The sequence below is a fragment of the Neofelis nebulosa genome, chromosome 3, assembly GCF_028018385.1.
Source record: "Neofelis nebulosa isolate mNeoNeb1 chromosome 3, mNeoNeb1.pri, whole genome shotgun sequence".
Taxonomy (NCBI): Eukaryota; Metazoa; Chordata; class Mammalia; order Carnivora; family Felidae; genus Neofelis; species Neofelis nebulosa.
In genome coordinates this window covers 45363828-45383239 of record NC_080784.1, presented here as the reverse complement: position 1 = coordinate 45383239, position 19412 = coordinate 45363828, and the positions used below count along the sequence as shown (strand labels likewise).

Here is a 19412-nt window from a genome sequence, read left to right as displayed (position 1 = left end):
GAGCCACCCAGGCACCCCTGGATATTTATTTTAAAATCATATGCATATGTTTCTCTTATTGTATAGTCATCATAAAGGAAACACAAAAATAGAAATGAACAGAGGGCAAGCTTAAAAATAAATACAAATAGAACTTGTAATATTTTCTCACTGACCCCTAACTCTCCAAGATATGTGTTCTCTTTTTGGAGAATGAACACATTCTGCTGTCCATTCATATTTGTACCCTCCATGTGTAGCTTGGGGCCTAGCATGCAGGAAGTGTTCAAAAAGCACTTTTGTGAAGAATATGAATAACGAATGAATTAGGGCTAGATCTTGACAAATATGAATATCTTTAAAATATGTACATGGGGAGAGGGAGCAAGCTGAGAGCCTTCCTCATAGATTAACATGATTTATTGACCTTTCTTAATAGAAACATTAAAATCAGACCTTATGGGAGGACATTATGTTTGCATAATGATTGATTGTTTAGCTAATTAAATTAAATGTATTTATTTATCCCTCATCTCCTAGCATAGTGGACCCATATTCCCACATTCTAGTTGCTTGACCACCTCCTGGAGGGGCCAACCCACTTTGTGAAACGGGTTCTATCAGCAAGACAACTAAGGAGAACAGGGTAGGTCTCTGGGGGAAGGGATCCAGTGAGAAGCCTCCCAGGAAAAAGAAGCCCCAAATCTTGGCTATTAGTTAATTAGGTATTGAGTAAAACAGGCTTGAAAGCTGAGTAAAAAGGATTATTACAGGCTCTTAATGGTTGGGAATTGATTTATTAGCACGGCAGCACATTTGCATGCAAAAGTTGGTAATAACCCAAAGTGGGGTTTTGTAAGCAGACAGATGGAGAGTTCAGGGCTGCTGGAATGGCCTCTCTGAGTATTTCTTTGAACTTTAACCTGCTCACCCATTCCAGAGCCTTCGTTGGGGGAGGAAAGAGGTACTCACTTTTCCTAGCAGGAGACCATTCTCAAAGATTGCGTTCAGAATGCCACACACTTTACCAACAGAATGCCAAGATCGCCCTTCCTCCTCCCTCATTTTGTAGATAGTAATTGCAACACTTAGATGTTGCTTACTTACAGTTGCCATGCCGGAATGTTCTCAAGATGGTTTACACATACATTGACTTACTTTTCCTTTCACACACTGACGTTGTTAATCCTTGCAACAGCATTGGAGGATTATGCTAAGAGTTTCCTTCTTCTCTTTTCTTCAAAAAAAGAACTTTTTAAAATGTTTATTTTTGAGAGAAAGAGAGACAGAGAGAGAGAGAAAGAGAGAGAGAGAGAGAGACAGAGACAGGGTGTGAGCAGGCAAGGGATAGAGAGAGAGGGAGACACAGAATCCGAAGCAGGCTCCAGGCTCCGAGTTATCAGCACACCTGATATGGGGCTTGAACTCACAAACTGAGATCATGACCTGAGCTGAAGTTGGGCACTTAACCGACTGAGCCACCCAGGTGCCCCTCTTTTCTTTTCTTTTTTAATATTTATTTATTTTTGAAAGAGAGAGAGAGAGCTTGGGAGATGGGCAGAGAGAGAGAGGGAGACAGAGGATCCGAAGCAGGCTCTGTGCTGACAGCACAGAGCCAGAGGTGGGGCTCAAACCCACAAATCCTGAGATCATGACTTGAGCTGAAGTTGGACACTACCAACTGAGCTACCCAGGTGCCCCAAGAGTTTCCTTCTTTTAAAGTTGAGGCAACTGAGGCACACAGTGGTTAAGTAACTTGCCCAAGCTCATTAGTGGCTAGTAAGTTGTAGCTTTAGGATTCCAATACCAACAATCTGGCCTCAATGACTTGCCTCAAACACTGTGTCATCAATGAGGGAGAAGAACTTCTCCTGACTTAAAATGACTTAGTTTGTTTTGGGCTTAGTTCAGTACTTTCCTCCCCATCGGAACCCTGATACCCTAGGCTCCTGCCTCCTAATTTTCTAATTTAATCTGGTCTCCAATCCCTTGTACACACTAAAGTGTAAATGACTGAGAATCCGTTAAATGACGACCCCTCCCTGGGAAACATTTTAGTAGGATCTGGAATGTAAACTGAAAGGGTGAAGCTTTACAGGTGGAATCTGAAGCAGTTTCTGGAATGTTTGTGGTGGGTGGGTATTTGCTTGCCTCAGGGTCACACTCTGCAGACTGGAGGGCAGGCAAGTGCTTCCTCACTTGGTGGGCACAGCCTCCAAGAGGTTGGAGCTGCACAGAACCTCAGCCTCACCCTCCTCCTGGCTTCAGGTTTGCGTGCATGGGCTCCGCCCGAGCCCCCAGGGAGCACTGCAGAGCAGCCGTTGGCCACCACCAAGTCCATCATTAGAAAACCTGGTATGAAGTTTATAGCATATTTCACAGTTTAAAAAGTGTGCATCTGTGTCAATCTTCTCAAACTACTAACCCTCATGGAGCAGGTTGGCTTGGTCTTCCAGCCAACCCTGAAGCTGTCTTGGACACGTGGGGCTTTGCATGGCAGTCCCTGCAGCTGGGATCAAAGGCAGGGGTGGGGGCAAGCTGGCAACAGGAATGGCTCTTGGAAGGTGTGGGGAGAGAACAGAGATCCCACTGAGTGGACTATGGAGATCCAGGTGTCATTACACATGCGGTCCACAGAGAAGAGCCTTTTGATGGAGTCCTGGGGAGCCCCGAGTTGCAGGTGGGGATCACAGAGACTTCTTAAGCTCCCCCCAGAGGGGAAGCAGGCCCCGCCCTGACTCCACGACTCGTGTGTGGCCTTTATGGGCCGTGACCAATGGCTCAAGGCCTGGGCTGGCAGCCGTCAGCCTTCATCCTAGGCAGGAATTCTAATTAAACTGGGGCTCCTGGGTCTCACTTACAAAGAGCTCGGCACCAGACTCTGCCTTCCAGGCCCCCTCTCACCGTCCTGCTGGTCACACTCTTGAATGTCACCTGCAGGGATACCCAGCTCAGGGATTCCTGGCTTGCCTTCACCGTGGGCTGCAGAGGGCGGGAGTCCCAAGCTGGCCCTTGGGGTGGGCGCTGAGCTTTGATTCTAACAGATCTTTAGAGAAACATTTGATGGCCTCTCAGATCATTCTGGTCCTTCTCTCACTGCCCTTCTTGCTATCCTTGCCACTCATGTATTTGTTATGTCCATCTCTTTTCTTCACAGTGGGTCAGATTGGTTTAGGTATTCGGGGATCCAGGGAAATTCAGGGTGGTAGAATCCTCCCATCCAGTCTTCTCCAAGAGGCCCATGGGTGGGGGCTCATTTAGAAGGATCCACCTGAGCACCAGGTGGACCGTGAATCTGCATCAAGGTCCCCAGCGTATGAGAGATGGATGAGGAGTGGAGGGCTTTCCAGAGCAGCTGGGCCTGGAGCTGAATCCTGAGGGATTGGTAGGATTTGTGGAGGCAGAAAGGAAGCCCAAGGGACAAGGAAATAGCTGCCTTGCACATTTTAAATAAAATGGGGGGTTTATCTGCACATTAGAAATCCTTGATTCCCAAACTTCTCTAGTTCTGCTTGTTCCTAAAGGGAACAGCTGGAGCAACCCGGCTCCTTTGCCGAAGTCAGCACTCAGACTGTCCTGTTGCTGCTCATTTCTGCCTCCCAGTGATGTCCGTTTCAGTCTGACCTCAGCAGGATAAAATGAGAATGTGTGCATATGTGGCCGATGATGGTCATGGTGGGGCGCAGGGAGGCAACATCCCCCCGGAGCTTTGACTGAAGTTTTGTCAGCAAACGTTTTACTGTCATCAGTCTGGGAGCCTTCTGTCATCTTCACAATCCCCCACCACCCTAACTGAGCCCATGCCTGGGTCCCCATTTCCATGACCTCCCCTGAGTCCCATTCGTTGGTGAACAGAAATGCTTGGTGAAAAGAGGGTGGAAGGTGCAGGGTGAAAGAGGAGATCCAAGGGGTACCTGGTGCTGCCTTTTGGGAACAGAAGCTCCCCAGCTTCAGTGGGTCTGCACAAGTGAAGGTCTGGGCTCCTGGCCGGCTTTTCTGCTGGTCCAGAAGACACCCACACACCCAAACCGCAGGGAATGTGGCTTGCTGACCTTGGCAGGAAGGAGGGCTGACTCGGCCTTTTGCGTAACATAAATACTCAGCACAGCTGCCTATGACCTGCCCATTTCTTGTCAAATCCAAGAAGGAAAGACCTGCTGGCCAAACCCTTTACCCCACTGCACCTCAGACCCCAAGGAACTTGGGCTCTGCTCAAGTTAATAAGCTGGAGCTCCCTACCCCCCCAAACTGGCTGCTGGTGGAGGAAAAATCTGGATAAGAAGGACAGTAAGGAAATCCGAGGAGCTGCCTGTTCCAATAGAAAAACAAAAAGTCTGCCCCGATCAATGTTCTTAGGAAGCCTCCTGTTAGGGGAGCTCTGGGCCTTTCTGCCTTGACTATTGGGGGCTGGGGGAGAGGGAGGAAAGAACAAAGTAATTTAACTGGCAAAAGAGGATCTCCTAGTGCTTCTCTTACCCATTCTCAGCACCAATGCCAGGCCCTCATCACCATCCCAATTCCATCCCTGTGATTGACCCCATTCAGTCCTCTGTTCCCAACGTACTGTCAGCACCCCACCCTTACCACCACTGGCAGTGACTCCTTCCTCCCCTCTGCTGGTCTAGGTCCCATGGATACTTCTAGGCCTGCTGGAGTCCCATGACTTCCATGAAGCCTTCTCTCAGTCACTGATTCCTCACTTCTTGGAACTCTTGACATCCTGGAGTTAGTCCCACACACGCTGTTAGCACTTAATTTTTTCTCTAATAGTTTCATAAAAATTAGCTCCGTCTTACCAGCTTGTTGTCATCACTTAGAGAGCACAGCTGGGTTGCATACTGGGATGGGCTCAGTAAGTACAGAATTGATAGGTTCTTGGAAAGATGGCAAGTTCTTCCAGCATATGGCCACCGTGACCATTTTCCAGGGTAAATTGGAAAGAGGGTCTTTGGTCCTGAAATTTGGAGATGAGAGGCTCCAGCAAGAAGAATTGAGGTCCTCGATGTATGTGTGCTTTTTGGGTGGGGCTCACTTCAGTTCCAAGGTGGCATTGGCAGCCCTTATGTGAGGGCTGATCAGGAAGTGAGTGGGCAAGATGTTGCCTCAAAATTTTAGGGCCACAGTTTCCTTATCTGTGTAAATGGTTTGAGTAGGTTATCGCTAATAACTTACTGCTGTGAACTGAATCATGTCCATCCAAAATTCATGTTGAAGCCCCAACCACCAATGTGACTATCTTTGGAGATAGGGTTTTGGGGAGGTAATTAAGTTTAAGTGAGGTCATAAAGTAGGGCTCTACTCTGATAGTATTAGTGGCCTTTATAAGGATGGAGGGAGGGAGGGAGGGAGAGAAAGAGATACACACACACACACACACACACACACACACACCAAGTAGAGGATAAAGGTCATGGCATGAGGAGACAATGAGAAAGTAGCTGTCTGCAGGAGGAGAGCTCTCACCAGAAGCTGAACACTGCTGGCTCTTGATCTTTGACTTTTGAGCTTTTGGAATTGTGAAAAATAAATGTCTGTTGTTTAAGTCACCTGGCCTATGGTATTCATTATGCCTAATCCATATAAATCTATATAAATAAAATCCATATGAATTTTATTCACTTACTGATACAATCAATATTTATTGCGTGCTTACTGTGTGTCAGGAACTATTATCTCTACTGGGGTGGTAGTAATGGACAAATAGATAAAAAGCACTTTTTCATGGAGCTTACATTTTAATGTGAGAAAACAGATTTACCAAAGAATAACTGCAATAAATAGTATGTCAAATGTTGATAAATGCCACAGAGAAAAAACTAAGCATAAAAGGAGATAGGAATGCTACAGAAGTATGTTCAGGCAGACACCTGACCTCCTTGGGTTTGTCCAAAAGACCTCACCAAGGAGATAATATTTAATTAAAGACCTGAAGAGGTGAACAAGTAATCCCCATGAATATCTGAGACTTAGGTTAAAACATATCCATTTTATAAGTAACTGCAATAAATAGTATGTCAAAGGGCTAGTATCCAAAATCTATAAAGAGCTCACCAAACTCCACACCCGAAAAACAAATAATCCAGTGAAGAAATGGGCAGAAAACATGAATAGACACTTCTCTAAAGAAGACATCCAGATGACTGGGGTGCCTGGGTGGCTCAGTCGGTTAGGCATCCGACTTCGGCTCAGGTCATGATCTCACAGTTTGTGAGTTCGAGCCCCACGTCGGGCTCTGTGCTGACAGCTCAGAACCTGGAGCCTGCTTCACATTCTGTGTCTCCCTCTCTCTCTGCCCCTTCCCTGTTCATGCTGTATCTCTCTCTGTCTCAAAAATAAACAAACATTAAAAAAAAATAAAAAAAAAAAGAAGAAGACATCCAGATGACCAACAGGCACATGAAAAGATGCTCAATGTCGCTCCTCATCAGGGAAACACAAATCAAAACCACACTCAGATACCACCTCACGCCAGTCAGAGTAGCCAAAATGAACAAATCAGGAGACTATAGGTGCTGGCAAGGATGTGGAGAAATGGGAACCCTCTTGCACTGTTGGTGGGAACGCAAACTGGTGCAGCCTCTCTGGAAAACAGTGTGGAGGTTCCTCAGAAAATTAAAAATAGATCTACCCTATGACCCAGGAATAGCACTGCTGGGATACAGGAGTGCTGATGCATAGGGGCACTTGTACCCCAATGTTTATAGCAGCACTTTCAACAATAGCCAAATTATGGAAAGAGCCTCAATGTCCATCAACTTATGAATGGATAAAGAAATTGTGGTTTATATACGCAATGGAATACTACGTGGCAATGAGAAAGAATGAAATATGGCCTTTTGTAGCAACGTGGATGGAACTGGAGACAGATACCATATGTTTTCATTCTTATGTGGATCCTGAGAAACTTAACAGAAGACCATGGGGGAGGGGAAGAAAAAAAAAAGGTTAGAGAGGGAGGGAGCCAAAACATAAGAGATTCTTAAAAACTGAGAACAAACTGAGGGTTGATGGGGGGTGGCAGGGAGGGGAGGGTGGGTGATGGGTATTGAGGGCACCTGTTGGGATGAGCACTGGGTGTTGTATGAAAACCAACTTGGCAATAAATTTCATATTAAAAAAATAAATAGTATGTCAAATGTTGATAAATGCTATAGAGAAAAAACTAAGCATAAAAGGAGATAGGAATGCTACAGAAGTATGTTCAGACAGACACCTGACCTCTCAAACTATAGTTTGACCATAGTACATAATTAAGGAATCTAGTTGACTGCAAGTTCACCAAGAGTCTTGAGTGGCCTGTGGCTGCTCAAAAAGTTGATGTTGCATTAACAAGAAGTATAGTGGCCAGATAATGGTGGTGATATTACAACCAGGTTATGCTATTGTATCAGTTCTGAGCACCACATACTAGAACACTCTAGAAGACCCAGCAAAAGTGTTCAGAGACTTGGGAACTATGTCCTTGGGGAGCAGTTAGGGGACCTGGTAATGTTTAATCTACAGAAGAAAAGATTTCTATGACAATGAGAGGGATCTTTTCAAGTATGTGGAGAGTTGCTGGCTGGAAGAAGAGCTTATTGTGTGGCGATACTAAATGCAGACCAAGGACCAATAGGTAATAATCCCCAAACCAAGTCAGTGCCAATAATGGAACAGAAATGAGACAGGTGTATTTAAAAGTAGGCTTTGGAGTTTCTCCTAGGATTGGTAGAGGATGGTAAAGCCAGCACAGTGGTTGCTGGAAAGGTAATAAATATGATCACATATCAAACATGCTGTAGGAGAGATGCCTGTGTTGATAGGACAGTGGGACTGATGGCTTTTTGGTCCAGTCAGCTCTAAGAAGTCAATCAGAATGTACATGAAACACTGTGGCATAATGGGAAATTACTAAACTGGAAAAGGGGAGCCTCCTCTCTGCCATTAACCTCTCTGGGTCTCCATTGTCTCCTGTCAAAAATGTGAATAATAACACCTTCTCTGGACTAACAAGATAATTGCTTGAGGGTCCTTCCCACTCAAAGATCCACTAGGGAGACTGCAGCTTATCACAGACAAGAACCCTTGTAACCCTAAGGGCCATTTGACAACCGAAGGGATACTTTGTCAATGATTGTGTTCAGCAGGAGTTTGGTGACATCCAGTGGGGTTATAGCAGAGGCTAGATGACTTCCCAGGTCTCTTCCAGCACTAGGGATCATCTTTGAGGTGATGACTTGTGCCTCTTTATGCTCCTTGCCCTTTCTTCAGCCACCAGCAGCCACTTACTGTAAATGTGATTCCATGTTATACCTGAGTAGAAAACTAGAACACAGCACAGAGCCAAGTCCAACTGTAAGAGTCTCCAGATTCTCAACTTGATAGTTGTTACCATTTGCTTCTTGAGTGAAGAGGTGGTTTGCATCTCAGGACCCGGGACTTCCAGTCACGGAAACTTAGAAAGGGTCAGATATCCTGGCAAAGACACCTAGTGAGATGGTGGCTTTGGGGTATGGATATATGACGGATATGGAGCAAACAGGTCCTGAATCAGAAGATGCTTCCCAACAGCACCAAGGGGCTCACTGCTCCTCTTGGGTTCCTTCAGAACTGCTCACACCTCTCTCATCTTCCTATTAACTCCCCACCTATCTTCCTCTAGAGTCTCATCTATATTCTACTCTAGTGGGCATCTTTATGGACCCACAAAATCCTAGCATGTTCCATCTGGAAGGATCTTTTGAGAGTATATAATTCAGTATTTTACCAAATGTCAGTCTTTCACACACCACTTTCACAGTTTTTGACATATCCATATGCCAACTGTTCTATTATTTACTCACAGCTTTATTTAAATTGAGACTTTAAAAATCTTGCATGTTTTTGTATTACCAACATAAATGGAAAACTGGCCTTACTTGCCATTCATTCAAGATAACCACGATGAATATTAACCACTAAAATTAAAAAATGTTTCCCCTGGAACCCATGTAAGATTATCCCCAGTACCTTACCATGTACACTCATATCATACTTTTGCAAACATGGATCTATAGATATCCTCTGACTGAACATTCATTTGAAAATTCATATGGAAACAAAGGCTCAGAGAGGCTTAGTGACTTGTTCAAGTACAGCAGATGATGAATGGCTTGTATGACCTGTACCGTTGACTCTCAATCAGAGACTCTTGGTACATTCTATCTCATGCCTCTTTAGATGAAGCTGATGGGGGTTAAAGATATTTGCCACTTGTATTAGTCTCCTAGGGCAGCAGTAACAAAGTACCAAAAACTGGGTGGCTTAAAAATGTAGAAATGTTTTTCTCTTACAGTTCTGGAGGCTAGAAGTCCAAAATCAAGGTGATGAGGGGGCCGTGCTCCCTCTGAACCCTCTATGGGGAGGATTATTTCCTGCCTCTTCCAGCTTCTGGTAGCCCCAGATGTTCTTTGGCTTGTGGAATCATACCTCTAATCTCAGGGCACCAGAGTGGCTTAGTCGGTTAAGCATCTGACTCTTGATTTTGGCTCAGGTCGTGATCCCACAGTCATGAGACTGAGCCCTATGAGTTGGACTCTGTGCTGGGCAAGGAGCCTGCTTGAAAGTCTCTCTCTCCCTCATTCTGCCCCTCCCCCCTTTCTAAAAACAAAACAAAACGAACCCCCCCCCCCAAACCCTCTAATCTCTACTTTGGCTTTACCTGGTATTCTCCCTGTGTATTTATTTCTGTGTCTTTACATGCCCATCCTCTCATAAGGACACTTTATAAGGGCATACTTTACTCCAATGTGATCTTATCTTAACTAATTACATCCTCAATGACGCTATTCCAAATAAGGCCCCATTCTGAGGTACTGGGGGGTTAGAACTTCAAAATGCCTTTTGAGGGAATACAATTTAATCCTTAACATCATTCCAAAGGGGCTTGAATTTCATAGGGGACATCAAAAGACCCCCAGATACAACAAATAAAATTAAAATGATGGAATTACATACATTGATAAACTAATAACTTTCATTGTAGATTGTGGTGTGTCAGTATCATCTCATTTGATCCTTAGCTCTCTGAAGTAAACAAGTGTGGTAGATCGTTACAGTAATCGTCCCCAGTGAGTCATTCTTCCTGTATCTATGTCTTTGTGTAGCCCCTGTGACAATGATTCTGGGCTTGGCCTTATGACTTGCTTTGGCCAATGGGATATTAGTAAATGTGATGCAAACGTAAGCTTGAAAAGTGCTTATGCATTAGGGTTTTGCCTACTCTTGTTGCTGGGAACTCTTATACTATCATGTGAAGAAGCTAGGACCTGTCTATGGAGGATGAGACTTCATAGCACAGAGACAGGTTGTCCCAGTCGAGGGTCCTCCACCAATCAGCCCCCAGCTAATCTGCCAGCTGATGGCAGGTGCATGAGTGACCCCAGGAAGAACAGTAGAAGAACCACTAACTGAACCCAACCCAATGGCTGACTCAGAATCATGAGCAAATAAAATGGTTGTTTTAAGCCACTAAAGCTTTTGGGTGGTTTGTACTCAACAATGCATAATTGACACACAAGATATTGCTTCTATTTTATAGTTGAAGAAACTGACTCTCCAAGGACTTGATTGACTAGCTCATCATGACAAAGACTGGAAAGAAAGAAAGTCCCACCTTCTCTGAAGCAAGAACCCAGTGCTATGGGCATTTCTAATCTTCACTGATCAATAATACATGAGACATTGAGAAATTCTAAAAGAAAGGAATAAAGTATTCTAGGGGCTGAGGTCTGACCAAGTGTAAAGAGGTTACTGAGATGAGGCTCTTTTTAGCTGGAAAGTCAAGTGTGTGTGAGGTAGGAGAAATACATTCTGCAAAAACATGGTAGAGAGGTAGACATAGGTGTGGTTATGAAATCTGAAAATCATAAAACTGGGGACCAGGAAGACAGCCTCCAAAGCTTTAAAGAGGCAATTTAAGGAGAAATTAAGCATAGGGCTGCTTCCACAGTAAGCATTCAATTATTAGAACTCATTACTTTAGGTGTGGTATAGGTTTAAAATATAAATGGTTTTATTTATTTATGAATATGTATAATCACATTTATTGAGGACATATTTTATGGTAGGCACTGTGCTAGGAGAAAGGGATTCAGAAATTAATAGTACACAGTCAGCTCACTCATATTCCAGCAAAAGACAGACATGTTGTTACTCAATCCACATATGCTGATTGAGGACTACATGTGCTAGAACCTGTACAAGCACTGCAGATAGATTGGTGAGCAAAATAGAAATCACTCCTGCTCTCCTTGAGCCCACAGTTTCTTAAGGAAGGCAGATGTTAGAGAAATAATTAAATTATAACACATTACTAATTAGTCGCTAATGAGCATGGTGTTGTAAGAGAAGTACAGGGAGCTTTAGGAATATATAAAAAAGAGTCATTATGTAGTCTGGGGCGTCATAAAAAGAGCTCCCTGAGGGATTTAGGCGCAAGCTGACAACAGGAGGCTGAACAGCAGTGAAGTTGACAAAGAGAGGGAGGGGGAAGAACATTCATAGAGGGAACATCATGTGACAAAGGGTGGAAGAGAGTTATTTGAGGAATTGAAAGATGTCTAGTACCGGTGTGTTGGAGGGAACAACACTGGTAAGCATGGGCTAGAGCAGGTCCTTCCCTGCTCTGCTCTGCAGACCCAGAGGCTAAACACTAAAAACTGCTTCACTGGGCTACCTGGCTGACTTCCAGTTGGGTCTGGGCAATGGAAGCATGAGTAGGAGATCAGAGAACATAGGGGAAAGGAGGCATGACATTTCTTCTCCTACTCTCTCCCTGCTTGGGTGCTAAGGTTCTGGCAGTAGCTTATAACAATAATTCCTGTTGGGTGGCCCCACTTCCACAGCCCCAATTTTATTGATTTTAGTAACACCCTTTGTTCACTCTGCCCATTAAAACCTAGCAATCACAATGCCTTCCTACTTTTGCTAGTCTTGAGTGCCTCAATCTCCCTTTTTGTTCCTGTAACTTTTGTAAACAGTCTCTTTATTAAACTGCCATTAAAATTCCACTTGGGAATTTTTGCTCTGGAGCCTAACTGAAGGGCACACTAAATACTTCGGATTTTGCTGTAAGAACAATGATAAGATGTTTATGAGATTTTAGCAAAGGAGTAACTTGATATTTGTTCCTTAAAATATCTCGGAGTTTCTGCTTCTAGTAAGACAGAGTAAGATCTTACCAGACTGAGTCTTCTATAAAAATCAACTAAAAATCTGGACAAGTAGCAAAAAGAAAAAAAAAAAAAGGCTGCTATGTGAGGCAATAGAGAGTCAACAGAAGCAGACAGACTCTTCAGGGAAATACATTCTCAGAGGAGGGGAGTTTTTCCAAAGTAATTTCTCATTTTTGTGGCTTTTTCCCTGGGGCCAAATGCAGTGATGTGATGCTGGAGGTGGTAGGGTACTTGTGGAAATGCTGGAATTTTTCTGGGGTGAGAAACCAGGAAATTGAAACCAGAGAAATTGTGGCTGCTGAAGAGAGTGGAGGAATAATGGAAGGAAAAGAGCCAAAAAGAGAATCCCAAATTCTGACAACCCATAGCTCTTAATGGCTCTTCAAACCATACATTTACAGAACAGACTGATAGCGACTCAGTTAGAGAAAAAAAATACTTGAACAGACACAGGACCTGCCACCCAAGAAACAGAGTTAGTGGTTATAATCAAAGGGAAAAAAAACCCAAAATCAAGATTTTCCATAACATTACATAAGCATTTACAATGACCAGGATACAACCCAAATTTATCTGACATACAAAAAGTCATGAATGTGGAACACATTCTTGAGAGGAAAGAAAATCTGAAAATGACCCCAAGATGAGATGACCCAGATATTGGAAGTAGAACAAAAGGATTTAAAAATGGCAATTATAATTATTCTCAATGAAGTAAAAGAAAATATTCTCATGATGAATGAAAAGATAAGAAATCTCAGCAGAGAAAGAGAAATTCTTTAAAAAAAACTGTAAGTGGAAACTTTAGTACTGAAAAATACAATATTAGAAATTAATGGACTTAATAGTCCATAGTGTCTATTAATTTGACTTTAATAGTCAAACTGTTAAAAGTCAAAGATAAAGAGTAAATCTTGAAGGCAGCAAAAGAAAAATGACATATTTGCCATTAAAAACCAAGGAAGTTGGAAGAGTAGAGTATCTTTAAATTTTTTTAAATGTTTATTTAGTTTTGAGAGAGAGACAGAGCTCGAGTGGGTGTGGGGCAGAGAGAGAGAGGGAGACACAGAATCTGAAACAGGCTCCAGGCTCTGAGCTGTCAGACACTGGGCTCAGACTTGGAAACAGCAAGGTCATGACCTGAGCCAGTCGGTCGCTTAACTGACTGAGCCACCCTGGCGCCCCCAAGAGTAGAGTATCTTTAAAGTACAGAAAGGAAAAACTGTCAACCCAGAATTCACTCCAGTGAAAATATTCTACAAGAATCAAGGTTAGCTCTCCATGCGACTGCTGCCAAGCAACCCTCATGGACACAAACTGTGTGCAGTCCATCAAGTTGGCCAGGATCACCAAAGTGCTGGGCAGGACCAGCTCACAGGGACAGTGCATGCAGGTGTGTGCAGAGTTCATTGGATGACATGAACCACTCCACCATCTTTGATGTGAAAGGCCCTGTGTGCAAGGGTGACATGCTCACCCTACTGGAGTCAGAGCAAGAGGCTCGGAGGCTGAGCTAAACTTGTGGCTGTGTCCTGCATGTCTGGGTCAACCACTTGGCCCACAGTGATGATCTGTGTTTGTTAATACAGCATTTATATTGTTTAAAAAAAAGCAAATCGAGGTTAAGTAAAGGTATTTTCAGATGAAAGAGAATTAACCATAAGCAAACATGTACTGTAAGAAATACCAAAGGAAATCTCTTTCTACATATCAACTACAACACAAAGGCTGAGATAGGGTGAAGGAATATGGATCAACACAGTTGTGAGGTTTTTGTAATTTGTGTGAAATGGAGCCATGTTTACTGGAAGCATTTTGTAAAAAAAAATTAAGGACGTGTATTATAATTCCTAGAGCAAGCACTAAAAATAATGCAAAGAAGTAAAGCTAAAAAGCCAATAGGAAAATTAAAATTAAATCTTAAAAAAAGTCAAAACAATAAAAAAATAGGAATGGAGGAACAGTAGAACAAAAGAAAACAAAACAAAAACCAGGGGGAAAATATAAAAAACAAATCTAAATGTTAGCTCCAAATTCAACCATACCAATAATTACATTAAATACTAATGGATTAAAACACTCCACTTAAAAGGCAGAGATAATCATATTGAAGAAAACAAGACCCAACTATATGTTGTCTACAAGAGACACACTTAATTTTATATTATATTAAGACACAGGTATGTTGAAAGTAAATACGAGCAGTAAGTATAGGAAAGCTGAAGTGTCTATATTAATATCAGAAAAAGGAGAATTCAAGACAAAGAGTATTACTAGAGTCAAAAAGAAACATTTCACAATGATTAAGTATGGTCATTTCACCATGACTTTACTTGTAAATGTATATATGCCTAATAACAAAGATTCAAGATATATGAAGCAAAATTGATGAAATTAAAAAGAGAAATAGACAATTCCACAGTTGTTGGTAATTTTATCACCTCTCCCCAGCAATTGATAAAATGAAACTAAAAAATTCAGCACAACACTGAAGATTTAAACAACAGTCTTAACCACTTTGAATTGCTATTTGTAGAATATTACACTGAATTGCTAGTTATAGAATAAAAATTGCTATTTATAGATTATACATTCTTTTTCAAGGGCACATGTTGTATTAACCAGGATACATCATAAGCCGGGCCATAAAGCAAGCCTTAAATTTAAAAGACTGACATCATAGCTTTTTGGCTTTTGGCTGGGAGGAGGCAAAGTTGCAACTGTCTTTGGTCATCTGGAATCTAGGTTCATCCAACACCAGCTGCCTCCACTATGCAAGCCTAAGTTTGACCCTAATGAGATTAAAGTTGTATAAGTGAGATGTACCAGTGGGGAAGTGATGCCACATCTACCCTGACCCCCAAGATCGGCTCCCTGGGTCTATCTCCAAGAAAGGTTGGTGATGACATCACCAAGGTTACCAGTGATTGGAACTGACCATTCAGAACAGGACAGGTCCAGATTGAAGTGGTACTTTCTGCCCCTGCCCTGATTATCAAAGCTCTCAAGAAACTGCCAAGAGACAGAAAGAAGCAGAAAAACATCAAGCACAGTAGAAATACCACTTTTGATGAGATTGTTGACATTGCCCAACAGATGTGGCACCAATCTTTAGCTAGAGAACTCTCTGAAACCATTAAAGAGATCCTGAGGACTGCCTAGTCTTCGAGCTGCAATGCTGATGGCCGCCACCCTCATGACATCACAGATGACATCAGTAGTGATATAGTGGAATGCCCAGCTACTTAAGAACTACAAAGGAAAAATATTTTAATAGAGGATCATTTAACAACAACAACCCCCCCCCAAAAAAAAAACAAACCCAAACCAGATTGACATCACATAGACTATGTTCTCTGATTATGGTGGAATTAAATTAGAAATCAATAAGATAATTAGGAAAACTCCATGTATTTAGCAACTGAGTACCATACTTCTAAATAATCCATCAATTAAAGAAGAAGTAATAATGGAAATTAGAAGATATTCTGAATTAAATGACAGTGAAAACATAACACATTAGCATTTGTGGGATGTAGCTAAAGCAGTGCTGATTGTAGGACTGGAACAGGGAATATACAAGATGCACCTGGATCATCTTGTGCCAGAGAGTAAGGGAATGCTCAAAAATCAAAAGGATAGGGGCATGTTCAAGGGATACAGGAGCAACCTAAAAAAGCTCCCATGACCAAAGCTGGTACAATTTGAGCTACAAAACCAATAATGAAGCATTGTATTATAGTTCAAAATATAAAATAAATATCCATGAATGTATATTGATATAAATAAATGACTGAATATATAAATATGGGAGAACAGACAAGTCTTGGTTACGGAGGAATTCTAAATAGATTATGTGAATGCTACTCCCCAGCCCCTTGAGTACAAGCTGTACTTCATGATTTGCTTCTAAAGAGTAAAGTATGGAAAGGGATGGGGGGGAGGGGAATAACTTTACAGTGGAGAAAGCTGACAAACACCACCTCAGACAAATGATCAAGATTAACACCATCGTTGATAAGCCATACTAACACATGCCCTTGATATGATGTGATGAGAATGGCACTTCACTTTCATAGTCTTCCTCCCCCAAACCTGTAACATCAGTCTAACCATGAGAATGACAAACTGAGAGAGATAGTCTATAACATACCTTACAAGTATTCCTTAAAACAGTCAAGGTCATCAAAAACAAGAATCTGAGAAACTGTCACAGCCCAAGAGGGCACTAAAGAGACCTAATGACTAAATACAATGGACTATCCTGGATGGGATTCTGGAAAATAAAAAGGACATTAGGGAAAATCTTGTGAAGTCCAAAAAAAGTGTTGATTCAGTTAATAGTAATATACTAATGTTGATACCTTAATTATGACATGTAATTGTATACATGACAGCAATGTAAAGTATCAACAATAGGGGAAAAGGGTGAGGGGAATATGGAAACTCTGTGCCATCTTTGCAACTTTTCTGTAAATCTGATAATCTTCTAAAATTTAAAATTTATTTAAAAAATTAAGGGGTAGGGTGGCTGAGTGGCTCAGTCCGTTAATCATCTGACTTCAGCTCAAGCCATGATCTCATGGTTCATGAGTTCAAGTCCCTCATCAGGCTTTGTGCTGGCAGCTCAGAGCCTGGAGCCTGCTTCCGATTCTGTGTCTCCCTCTCTCTCTGCCCTCCCCCGCTTGTGCTCTCTCTCTCTTTCTCTCTGTCAAAAATAAATAAACATTTAAAAAAATTTTTTTAATTATGGGATGGACCTAGAACAATACATAGAGGGAAATTTATAGGTTTAATGCTTACATCAGAAAAGAAAAAAATCTTAAAATCAATTACCTGAGTTTATCACTTTAGATGTTAGAAAAGGAGAAACTAAACCCAGTGTCAATAGAAGGGAGAAAATAATAAAGACCAGAACTCAATGAAATATAAAGTGAACAAATAATCAAGAAAAGAAAAATGAAAAAGCTGGTTCATTGAAATGATCAATAAAATTTGTAGGGCTCTCATCAGACTGATCAAGACAAAAAAAGACAAGACACAAATTAATAATATGAGGAATGAAAGAGAAAACATTACTATAGACCCTACAGTCATGAAAAGAATAATAAGGGAATATTGTGGACAACTTTATACCCATAGATGTGATACCTAGATGAAAAGGACACATTCCTTGAAAGACCAAAATTGCCAAAACTGATTTGAAAAGAAGTAGAAAACTTTAGTAGGCCTATATAAAATAAAGAAATTGAATTCATAGTTAAAACTTCATCCACAAAGATAGCTTCAGGTCCAGATGGCTTCACTAGTGAATTCTATTAAATGTTTAAGGGAAAAAAACAATACTAGCCCCACAAAAATTCTTTAAGAAAATAGAGGAGGAGGGAACACTTCCCAATTTATTTTATGAGGCTGGTATAACTCTGATTCCAAAACCTGATAAAGATATTACAGAGAGAGAGAGAGAGAGAGAGAGAGAATGACAGAGGAGTATCCCTCATGAACAGAGACATAAAAATCCTTATTAAAAAATCCTTAATAAAATATTAGCAAATAGAAACCAGTGACATATAAAAAAGGTAATATATCATGACCAAATGATATTTATTCCAGGAATGTGAGATTGGCTTAACATTTCAAAATCAATATAACTCAACAAATTAACAGAATAAAGGAGGAAAACAATATGATCATTTCAACAGATGCAGAAAAACTTTTGTCACATTAGATACATCAAAAAAAAAACAACACCTCAGCAAATTAGGAATAGAAGGAACTTTCTCAACCGAATTAAAGGGATCTTCTAAAAACCTACATTTTACTCTAAGGTGAAAGGCCCAGTGATTTCTCCCTTAGATTAGGAACAAGGCAAAAATATCTTCTCTCACCATTTGTATTCAGCATCGTATCAGAGGTTATAGCCAGTGTAAAACATGCCAATAAAAAGAAATAAAATGCATAAATATTGGACAAGAAGAAGTAAAACTGCCTTTATCTGCAGATAACATAATTGCACGTGAGGAAAATTCCAAAGATTCTACAAAAAAGCTACTGGAACTAATAAATGAATCCAGCAAGATCTCAGGATATAAGGTCAATAAACAAATTACTCTTATTTTTATATACTAACAAGGAACATTTAGAAAATAATTTTTTAAAATCTCCATTTGCGGTAGCATAAAAAATACTTAGGAATAGATTTAACAAAAGATGTGCAAGATCTGCACATTGAAATCTAGAAAACATTGCAAAGGAAGACTTAATTAAATGGATTCCATGTTAATGGATTGGAACATTCAATATGATTAAGATGGCAATTTTCCCCAAATTGACCTAAAGACTCACTGCAATCTTAATGAAAATCCTAGAAAGCATTTTTGAAGAAATTGACATGCTGATGCTAAAATTTATATGAAAAAGACAAAATACATAGAAGAGCCAAAATAATTTTGAAAAAGAAGGGAAAATTGGATCACTTTTATTACCTGATTTTTAAACTTGTCATAAGTTACAGTGATCAAGATGTACGGTATTGAAATAAATATAGATAAATCAATGGAACAGACTAGAGAGTCAGAAGTAGATCTACACTTAGATAGTGAATTGATTTGTTTTAAAAAAAAAAAAGACTAAAAAGGCTATTTTTTTCTCTTTTTAAAAAATTGACTTTATTTATTAGAGTGGTTTTGGGTTCATAGCATAAGTGAGCGGATAGTACGAAAAGTTCCCATATACGTCCTACTCTGACAGACATGCAGCCTAACCTACTATCAACATCCCTCACCAGAGTGGTACATTTCTTTTTTTTTTTTTTTAAATTTTTTTTTAACGTTTATTTATTTTTGAGACAGAGAGAGACAGAGCATGAACGGGGGAGGGTCAGAGAGAGGGGGACACAGAATCTGAAACAGGCTCCATCCAGGCTCTGAGCTGTCAGCACAGAGCCCGACACGGGGCTCGAACTCACAGACCGCGAGATCGTGACCTGAGCCGAAGTTGGCCGCTCAACCAACTGAGCCACCCAGGCGCCCCAGAGTGGTACATTTCTTATAACTGATGATCCTATATTGATCATCATTGTCATCCAAAACCCATAGCTTACATTAGGTTTTACTCTTGGTTGTATACATTCTACAGGTTTTGACATATGTGTGGAAGATATCCAACATGAAGTATCATAAAGAATAGTTGCACTTTCCTAAGGATCATCAATTGATTTTTGACAAAGGTGCCAAGGCA

At 41.1% G+C, this 19412-nt stretch overlaps 2 pseudogenes; both read left to right on the top strand.

The window, feature by feature from the left end:
- Positions 1-13479: 13479 nt before the first annotated feature.
- On the top strand, positions 13480-13690 carry LOC131507968 (small ribosomal subunit protein eS28-like; annotated as a pseudogene).
- Positions 13691-14355: 665 nt separating this feature from the next.
- Positions 14356-15422, top strand: LOC131507967 (large ribosomal subunit protein uL11-like; annotated as a pseudogene).
- The last annotated feature ends 3990 nt before the right edge of the window (positions 15423-19412 follow it).